The sequence below is a fragment of the Epinephelus fuscoguttatus genome, linkage group LG20 (genome assembly GCF_011397635.1).
Source record: "Epinephelus fuscoguttatus linkage group LG20, E.fuscoguttatus.final_Chr_v1".
NCBI classification, from domain to species: domain Eukaryota; kingdom Metazoa; phylum Chordata; class Actinopteri; order Perciformes; family Serranidae; genus Epinephelus; species Epinephelus fuscoguttatus.
The window spans coordinates 23,638,492-23,646,868 of record NC_064771.1 but is presented as its reverse complement, the minus strand read 5'-3'; the positions used below and the strand labels follow the sequence as shown (position 1 = coordinate 23,646,868).

At 40.0% G+C, this 8,377-nt stretch overlaps 1 long non-coding RNA gene across 1 annotated transcript in view; it reads right to left on the bottom strand.

Moving 5' to 3' along the window:
- Window positions 1-3,794: 3,794 nt before the first annotated feature.
- LOC125880932 (uncharacterized) overlaps window positions 3,795-8,377 on the bottom strand; it is a 138,265-nt gene continuing 133,682 nt past the window's right edge. Inside the window, exon 6 of the long non-coding RNA XR_007448171.1 lies at window positions 3,795-3,918. This is a non-coding gene — a long non-coding RNA (uncharacterized LOC125880932). The remainder of the gene's footprint in view (window positions 3,919-8,377) is intronic.

Genomic DNA, 8,377 nt, shown 5'->3' with positions numbered 1-8,377 from the left:
ACCGTGCCAAGACAAAATTGGTTCCACTTTATTGTTACTGTGTGTCAGCATATTTGGGAGGAAGAACGGCCAGTGATTTGAACTGCAGTCAAGGAAAGAAAATGCTGTTTTATATGAATGGGCTACAATCCTTTTCTTTTTTCACTCGTTTTCTGGAACCAGCCCATAGTAACGTTATTCCGCTAAAAGACTACTGCTGCAGGAGTGAGAGCGACACACCAGGGAGAGTGTCCACCCACCCACACAATTACAGGGCTAACTGTTAGCGTCACACAGCTAACCTTACCTAACAGTTATTAACAGGTTTAACAACAGCCTTGAGTCATTTTGGTGCCAGTGTGAGTTTGTTGGGAGTATTCAACAGCTCGGTGACGGATGTTAGCCACTGCTGCTGTGTTAGCTTGTGCTGAATTGTTAGACATTAAACTGACCATTGCCGACTGGCAACTACAAAGACTCTTGATCACTGACGACAACAACACACCACCACGTGATACCAACGTTTTTATACTACTAGTTTACAGCCCTTGTTAGAAGCGGTAACCAAATGTCAGGCACCTTACAGAGAGATAAACAAAACATTTATTTTGGACCCATCTGAATTTTTAAAATGATTAATTCACAATCGTTTTTTTCTTTTTTTTTTGTTTTAGTAAAAGCAATACTCTTACTCTTGCCTTTCTAAAAGCTCAACAGATTTTTTTTATTTATTACCTATCTACATAAACATGGTATCAATAAAACAAACAGCAAAAACCTGTCATATAAATAATTTTGTAGAGGTGTAAATGTTTTTAAGGGACTGACAAACAATGTTGTCCTGGAATTTGGGGTGTCAGATCTCTTTTTGAAAGTAAATTACGCACAGCATATTTAGTCTGTTTGGAAAATGTGTCCCTACACTGTGTACAAAATGTTTCTCAGTCAATTTCCCAAAAAATCTGCATCACACATTGCTCTCACAATATAAAGTTAACCATACAGCGATACATTTTATGCCCGTATCTCTGAAGTGTTTCTATAGTGAGAGAGAGAGAGTGAGAAAAGGACTGCAATGGAAACAGAAGGGGAGAGCAAGCGAGTGTGTGCTTGTATAAGTCAAAGCACCCACTCTATTCAGAACCAGCCCAAAAGAGTTGTCTCAGTAACAACAATAGTGGGTAACATGATCTTTCATTACACATTGTGTAAACAGTGTAACCTATCAGCACTGTCAATCAAGATGATTGATTGTGGCTTGTCACAGGAGAAGAGTGACACGTCAGGAAAAAAAAAAGTTTTTTTTCTAACAAAGCGCAGTGCATTCAGGCTGCCACAGAAAGTGGTGATTAATGTGTTCTCACTGGGTAATCCCACACCCCTGGCTAATGAAGGAGGAATCTATCATCCGCACTGCGGTGGCAGATGTCGCGAGGACAGCAATCCAAGTGCCTGGGAACAATTTACTTTCTTTTCTCTAATTGTTCCTGAAAAGTGTGACAGGTTTGGAGAAAAGCACTTGAGTCGACAGCTCCTCGGGGCAGACACAACAACTTAGAACGACTGCCACTTCAACATACAAACCAACCGTTCTCCACCTGAAAGTATCACTTACTGTACTGCGCACTGGAAACACTCAGAGACAAGAAAAGCCATCAGGCCATTTTCTACAGCTACAGTTTGCATTATTACTCTTGCTCCATGCTGCCTGAAAGGCTTTAAAAGAAGAAAGCTACTAAAATAAACAATGCTTGTACTGCTTTTCACTGTATAAACTAACCTTATGCTCCTCCATGCTAACAAGAGAAAGTGCACAGAGTTCATAAACAACTCATCTGTGCTTCATTAAGCTGGCTACATATTATAATCACGAGCAAAGCAAAAAATTAAACAGCAATTAGAGAAAAGGAGTTGAAGCTCAGGGATCATTGTTCATGTCCCTGAAGACTACCAAGACAAAACAGCCAATGGTGCAACATCAGCCAGAGGAAAAACAGCTTTGGATTTACTGTTGTTTGTGAAGCTGTTGTTCCCATTGGTTATTTTACTTTTATGATTTATTTCAAGCAACAACATTTCAACAGCTTCACCCGACATGTTTTTTTAGCACATTCATTAAAAGCAGTGTTGGATAGACGAGCGCGTCTTTTATGTTTGGAAACATAAGCTGCTATTAGCACAAAAGGGGGGAAAGCGGCAAAGTCCAAATGTGTCACAGCTGTCTGTCCTCACATCATTTAATTTAATCTGGTTTCATGCCTGTTCGCATTACAGGCCTGATAAAACAGCAACACTTTCAAACATCTGCTTGCTCGGGGAGCCTGTTGATTATTCATTCAGCTGGAGGTCAGATGGCACTCGGCTCACACAGGCTCACACCAGAGCTAATAAATCAATTTCTGGAGCAATTATGAGTAATCACATGTGCTTTAAAGTTTAACAGTCTGCTTTACGGGCTGCAGTTTTGTGTGAATTATGCGAACAAGTTGAGTCATTGCACTAATTGCACTTGTTTTTGTGAATGGTGACCTAACCATGACCTCGGCACATACAGTACACCCCTCCCTCTGGCACTTTAGGTAGAGCTGGAGAGATTTAAGGCCCGAGCTGCAGCGTGGAGTGAAACCTTCCTGTCTACACTAAAGAGGAAACACTCCATCAGGTATTCTGCTGACTTGAGAAAGATTTAATAAGTGTTTATGGTCTGTTCTACATGTGTTTGGGGTGTTATCCTGACTAATGAGGGAACTCAGTGCTGGACCACCGGTATGGTCAGTGTACACCATGTGATGGCCTAAAATCTGTCAATGTGGCACCAAACACTTTCAAGGCCAAGGAACACATTTAAGCATCTTGTAAAATTTACTTAAATTCACCTAAAACACCGGAAAGTTGTTGTTATTCCACTTTTAATACATATACGTGCATGTTCTCATTTGAAGGGGAACACCTGAAGGTTTTTCCCCCACAGTCAGACTCACTGTAAGTGCTTTGCCTAAATATTGTACAAAGTCCAAATTCATGGTAGATTGCAATATCACATCAAATTAACATTTTCTACATGTTTCTAAGGTTTTGTCCAGGTGCTTTTCAAAAAGAGGGTAAAACAATGCACTCAGTGTGTGAATATGAGTGAAAAACAAATCAACACACACAGAAATGTCTATATTTAGAATCTTACTGTACCTTTTAACACTTCTTGAAAACCTCAACTGATAAGGACTGTTTCCCCTTAAGATAACAGAGGGGCTATCTGTTTATCATTTCTGTACAATTATAACAGTCTATGGTGCCAGGAAGGAGTTCAAAATTACTCTAGATGTGAGTCGATCACTGACCACAAGACCCATAAGTCATCGGGTTAACCTCTGGCTACTGATTGGCTCTCTAACCTGAGAAGTGATGCAGGACCTTGGAAGTGAAGATAGGCCCTCATTGGCTATTACAGGCTATGGGGTGGGCATGGAAGCTCCTACTGGCCCAAGTGAGGTGTCAATCAAAAGGTCAGGAGTTTGCTTCCATTTTGGCAAAGGGCTGCAGGCTGGAGTCAAACCCCAGCCACTGCAGAGGATTCAGCCCATATGCGGCACACACTCTACCAGGTGAGCTAGTGGTTGCCCCAGAGCCGTTGGATTTCTAAGAGGTTCTACTATCAGTCTATTCCAGGGTTGCACATGACGATTTCGACATCATTATTTGTTCAACGTATAACTGTCGCTGAACCCTGAACATATGATCATGACTTCTCTAAATAAACATATATTTTTAACCCTTTAAAATGGATACAATCTTACCTCACTGTAGAGCAGCATGCAGTGTATTGCTTCGCTCAGCGCCTCCTTGCCCTTGTTACTCTCTCTCCGTTATCCTGAGGCACTTAAGACACTACTGCTGCAGGACTGTGAGCTCCATGCAGGGGAACAGTTGGTGAGAGGCCACCTGCACACACACACACACACACACACACACACACACACACACACACACACACACACAAAGTGACAAGGCTAACCGTTAGCATCACACAGCTAACAGTGTGAGTTTGTTAAGACCATTTAACAGCTTGGTATGGAAAGTTAGCTCAGAAAGTTTGCTGATTTTTTCATGTTAACTTAAGTAAAGCCTGGTTGTTCTACAAATCAATTGCAAATTGCACTTGTTCTGCATTGTTTGCCATTTTTACGTTAGACATTTTTTGCGAGTCCCGGAGCACTCTTCAATAATTTAACGCAAGTACTTGAATATGGAAATTATTTAATTAAAATGCTCATCCCTAGTTTATTCATGTTTTTTCAAGTCTTTTAAATGTACTCCATTCAAACCACCCCACAGGGCATTTTACCACCATTTTTATTTTACCAGGGAAGAACTGTATGAAACCGCATAATAGCTAAATAGTAGCTTGGTTTAGAGAATTCAGTGGTAGTTTTTGGAAGCTGCAAAATGCATGGTTCAGGCCTACAACTTAGAAAAGAGTAGCTTGCCCCAACTTTTATTTTTGTTTAAGTATTGTTAGACAACCACTTGCCTCCAAATTCATCCAACTGGACAATGGGAAAAAACAAAACTGATGTAGGGCACTTGTCTGCTCTGAGTTTTTCAACATGAGGTGTAAAAGTTATTGCAAAACTGCAAAAATGAGCACAGAGTGTATTAACAAGACATGCTGAGCAATGCAAAAGCAGCAAGCAAAACCTTAATTGTCATTGAAAACAATTACAGAAAGTTGCCCCAGGCTGCTAAAAAGCGGTCCGTCTGATCAGGACGTTACCTTGTCCCAGCATGTCTTGGGTGAGACACACTGTTACACCCAGGACAGGTCACCAACACATAAAGACAAGTTCAGTCACATCCACTGTGTGGAGGATCAAAATAACTGATGGTAGAAAAATACATACCATTTAATAATGATGCAAAACATTATGGAATTTAAACTACCTTCAAAGAGCTGATATGCATTTCTTCAACTACTCTGTCGAAATGACAGTAATACCTGTGTGTGCCACTACCAATTGTATCATCTGATAGTCATGAGTTTCAAGCTTTGATATAAAGTTTTAAATTTTAAAATTACATAATGAAATAAGTTCTCTGCCCTTTAAACTTTATTGTTTCAGAAAGCCAAAATGTCTCTTTGAGGTTCTCTGTGTAGGAAAAAAATAGTTTTATAGATTTCCCTCTCAGGAAAACAACAAAGGCTTTAACAAATGAGACCACACAACTCTATTTAAACTTGTGTAAACTGTTGTGCATGTGATATTTAGTTTGTGAATACAGCTTTACGTAGAAAATTAGTGTAAGCAGTTTAACTGCAGAGAGAACAAAGGAAGGAAAATCCTTTGGTGCCAGTACCGACAGAGATAAATCTTACTGTAAGAGTCAGATCCACTTCTTGCTGCTGAGACAGTACAGAAAGAATAAAGATGATGATGTAGTGGGCTTTTGGCTGTGAACATGGCTAACACCCAGCTGTTATCATAACCAAAACAACTGGACACGCTGTCCTGATGATCTCATCGAGGTTCAGGCAGATAAACACTGGTGTTTAGATAAAGCATCAAAGACCTGCCACAAAGACTGAGTACCTGGCAGAGGTGCTGAACTGTGGGCTTGTTGTTTGAACAGAGAGAGCAGAGTGAGGTCAATAACTAACTTCAAATAGCTGAAAAATGTGCCTGCAGAGCTGGCAGGTGGTGCTCACAGTATTAGAGGTCAGATAGAGCCTGAAATGTTGCCAATCCAAGACATGTGTTCGGATGTGAGCCTCATTTATATAACTGTCTAAACTTTGTCCCAATGATCGAAGGTATTTACAAATAGTATCTGACTGAGATCTGTTCTCTACAGCTTGTTACAGTGCATTTTAACTGCTTTTGGTCTACAGCCTCTCAGTTTAGTGTAACAAGAGATCAACAAAATATAATTTCACAGAGTGAATTACTGTAGCTAGCATCACAAAATTCCCTTTTAGTATGTGGACATACATCAGATGCCTGTTGACTTAAGCGCACAAGTGCACTGAATGCTGTTTATGAACGCAGGCAGAAGGGTGCATTCATGGTTGGGGTTGGGCTGTAGTATCTAGTTCCAGTTTGGATCCAGTTTCAAGTTGGTAAAATACATGGATTCGTTGAGTATCATCATCAGGTCCAAATGTAGTTTGTCCCATTCTTTGCTTTTTGCCAAACTCCTGCAATACCAATGACATTCCCATCAGCCTTAGCTGTATTTTAAACTTGCCACTAATCAAACTGTTAGCATGCTAACAAGGTGAACACAGTTAACATTATACCCTCTAAACATTAGCATGCTACTATTCTGATTGTTAGCATTTTGCTTAAAGCACTACAGTGCCTTGTAGGGACTACCTGACAGAGCAGCTACCATAGCTGTATAGTCGACTCCAGCAACCACTTTGATCCGTCATCTGGTGGCACTGCCATTACTGCAGATGCAAACTGTGACTCAGTGTCTGCTGCTGTCTGCTGACTGCTGACAATGAAATGATGGGAAATGTTGGCCTAAAATGTAGATAATAATGACATGGTTAAAAAATAAAACTATTTACATAGGATTGCAATGTTGTGGTTAAACGAGTGACCACTTTAAATGTTGACTTTCAGCAGAATGCGTTCATGGTTGCTCACAGCGCTAGGCTTTGAAGCCAATTTTACATGGTGGCCAAACTAGAATTACAACTTCCGGGTCCATCATATGATGCCATGGGGCCTAAAATTACTTTTTCCCATAGATTTACATTGTGAAAGAGTGGATACATTTTTTGTTTAGTGTCAGAATACCCACACAATGACTTGTTTCACTGTCGGGATTTGATCCAATTGGTCCAATAACATTTCCAAAGTCGCATGATGAAATCATTTTTATCTGAGCTGAGCCACAAGTTAGCCACCATAAGTCTTGAGTGCACTTGCTCTATGGGCCCCACAATGCAGAAGATCCCGGTAATTTCACACCACGAAATCTGAGTTTTGTCTGAGAGACATAAGTTAACCCTGTAACTCTTTAAACTGAAACACCAGACAACATTGTACGTGTTCTGTTTGTGATGCCGACTGGATGATGTTAACTTTGTGGTCAACAGGATATCCTTATTAGAGCAACTAATGTTATATCTTACAATACTGTACAGATAGTTGATGACTTAATTTATTATGTGGGACCACCACAGCCCACCTTAACTATGATTTAACCCACTAACATTAGCTAGTTAAGCAGTGTTAACTTAGATGACGTTACTTGTTTCACTATGTTAAGCTAGGCAGCTGCGTGCAAGTCAATAGCGTTAATATAGAAAGTAAAGGTAAAAGTAGAAAGTCACACCTCTGAAGACAGCTTGCATTCAAACACACGCATATTGAGGGGAGATGCCACTGCAGTAATATCTACTTGTTTACTTCCTGTACTTCCATGAAATCTTGTATACCGAGTCTTGCTATTAGAGCAAAGTTCATACGACTATAGCAAAATAATCAAAATCAAATATCACGTACTGTACATGATACTAATCTCCTTTATCTCCCCTCGTCTGTAACTTGTGGTGTAATACAAGCATATGGTAACTTAGAGAGACAGCTTTTTACTCGAGTTAGTACTGAGCATATAAAATACTTCACAGTGGTGAGAACATGTCTCAAAAAAATCAATGAAAAAAACTGTGAAACACAGATCCACTGTATATAAAGTTTAAGTCCCCATCCATGAAATGTCTCCTTGAATGAATGACCGTGGCTACACTGACTTTTCGTATAAGTAAAATGTCTGGAGAGGGACTTTAATGACAAAACTTGCTGCATTTTTGATTACTTGAGGACATGTGTGACATCTTCACCTCCCTACCAGCTGATCTTTGGGAGCAGCATGATGCTACATGGCTAAAGCAACTATTTATGAGCTTACATTGGCTAAACAATCAAGTGAAATTAAAATTATTTCGGTCTCTGTGTCTACTGCAGCTTCAGCCTCCCAGCGAGGACCAAATTGCATTTTATCCTCACAGCAATAAGAAAAAAGAGAGTCAGGACAAGGTCAAAGAATATCACAGAGACTAGAAACAATTTAAGAAGCAGATTTGACCCTTGATTCAGATTTCATAAACTGTTATAATAGTAATTTCTCTTTGCAGTGCAGATTTCAAAAAGCACTTTGGATAGACAATCCAATAATCAAACAAAGACACAGATCTCAGCTCTGTCAGAGGTGCCCTTTAGACTCTAATAATGACTGATGAAAGAGAAAATGGTAATGTAAATCAATCAAATCATACGTTTCTATGAGGGGAGCAGTGGCCCTCCTCATACAAGGTCGACCCAAGGTAAAACTGCACGGCCTGAAACTAATTAAGCAATTACAAGCTCCATGTATGTGCTTTGTCGCTCCA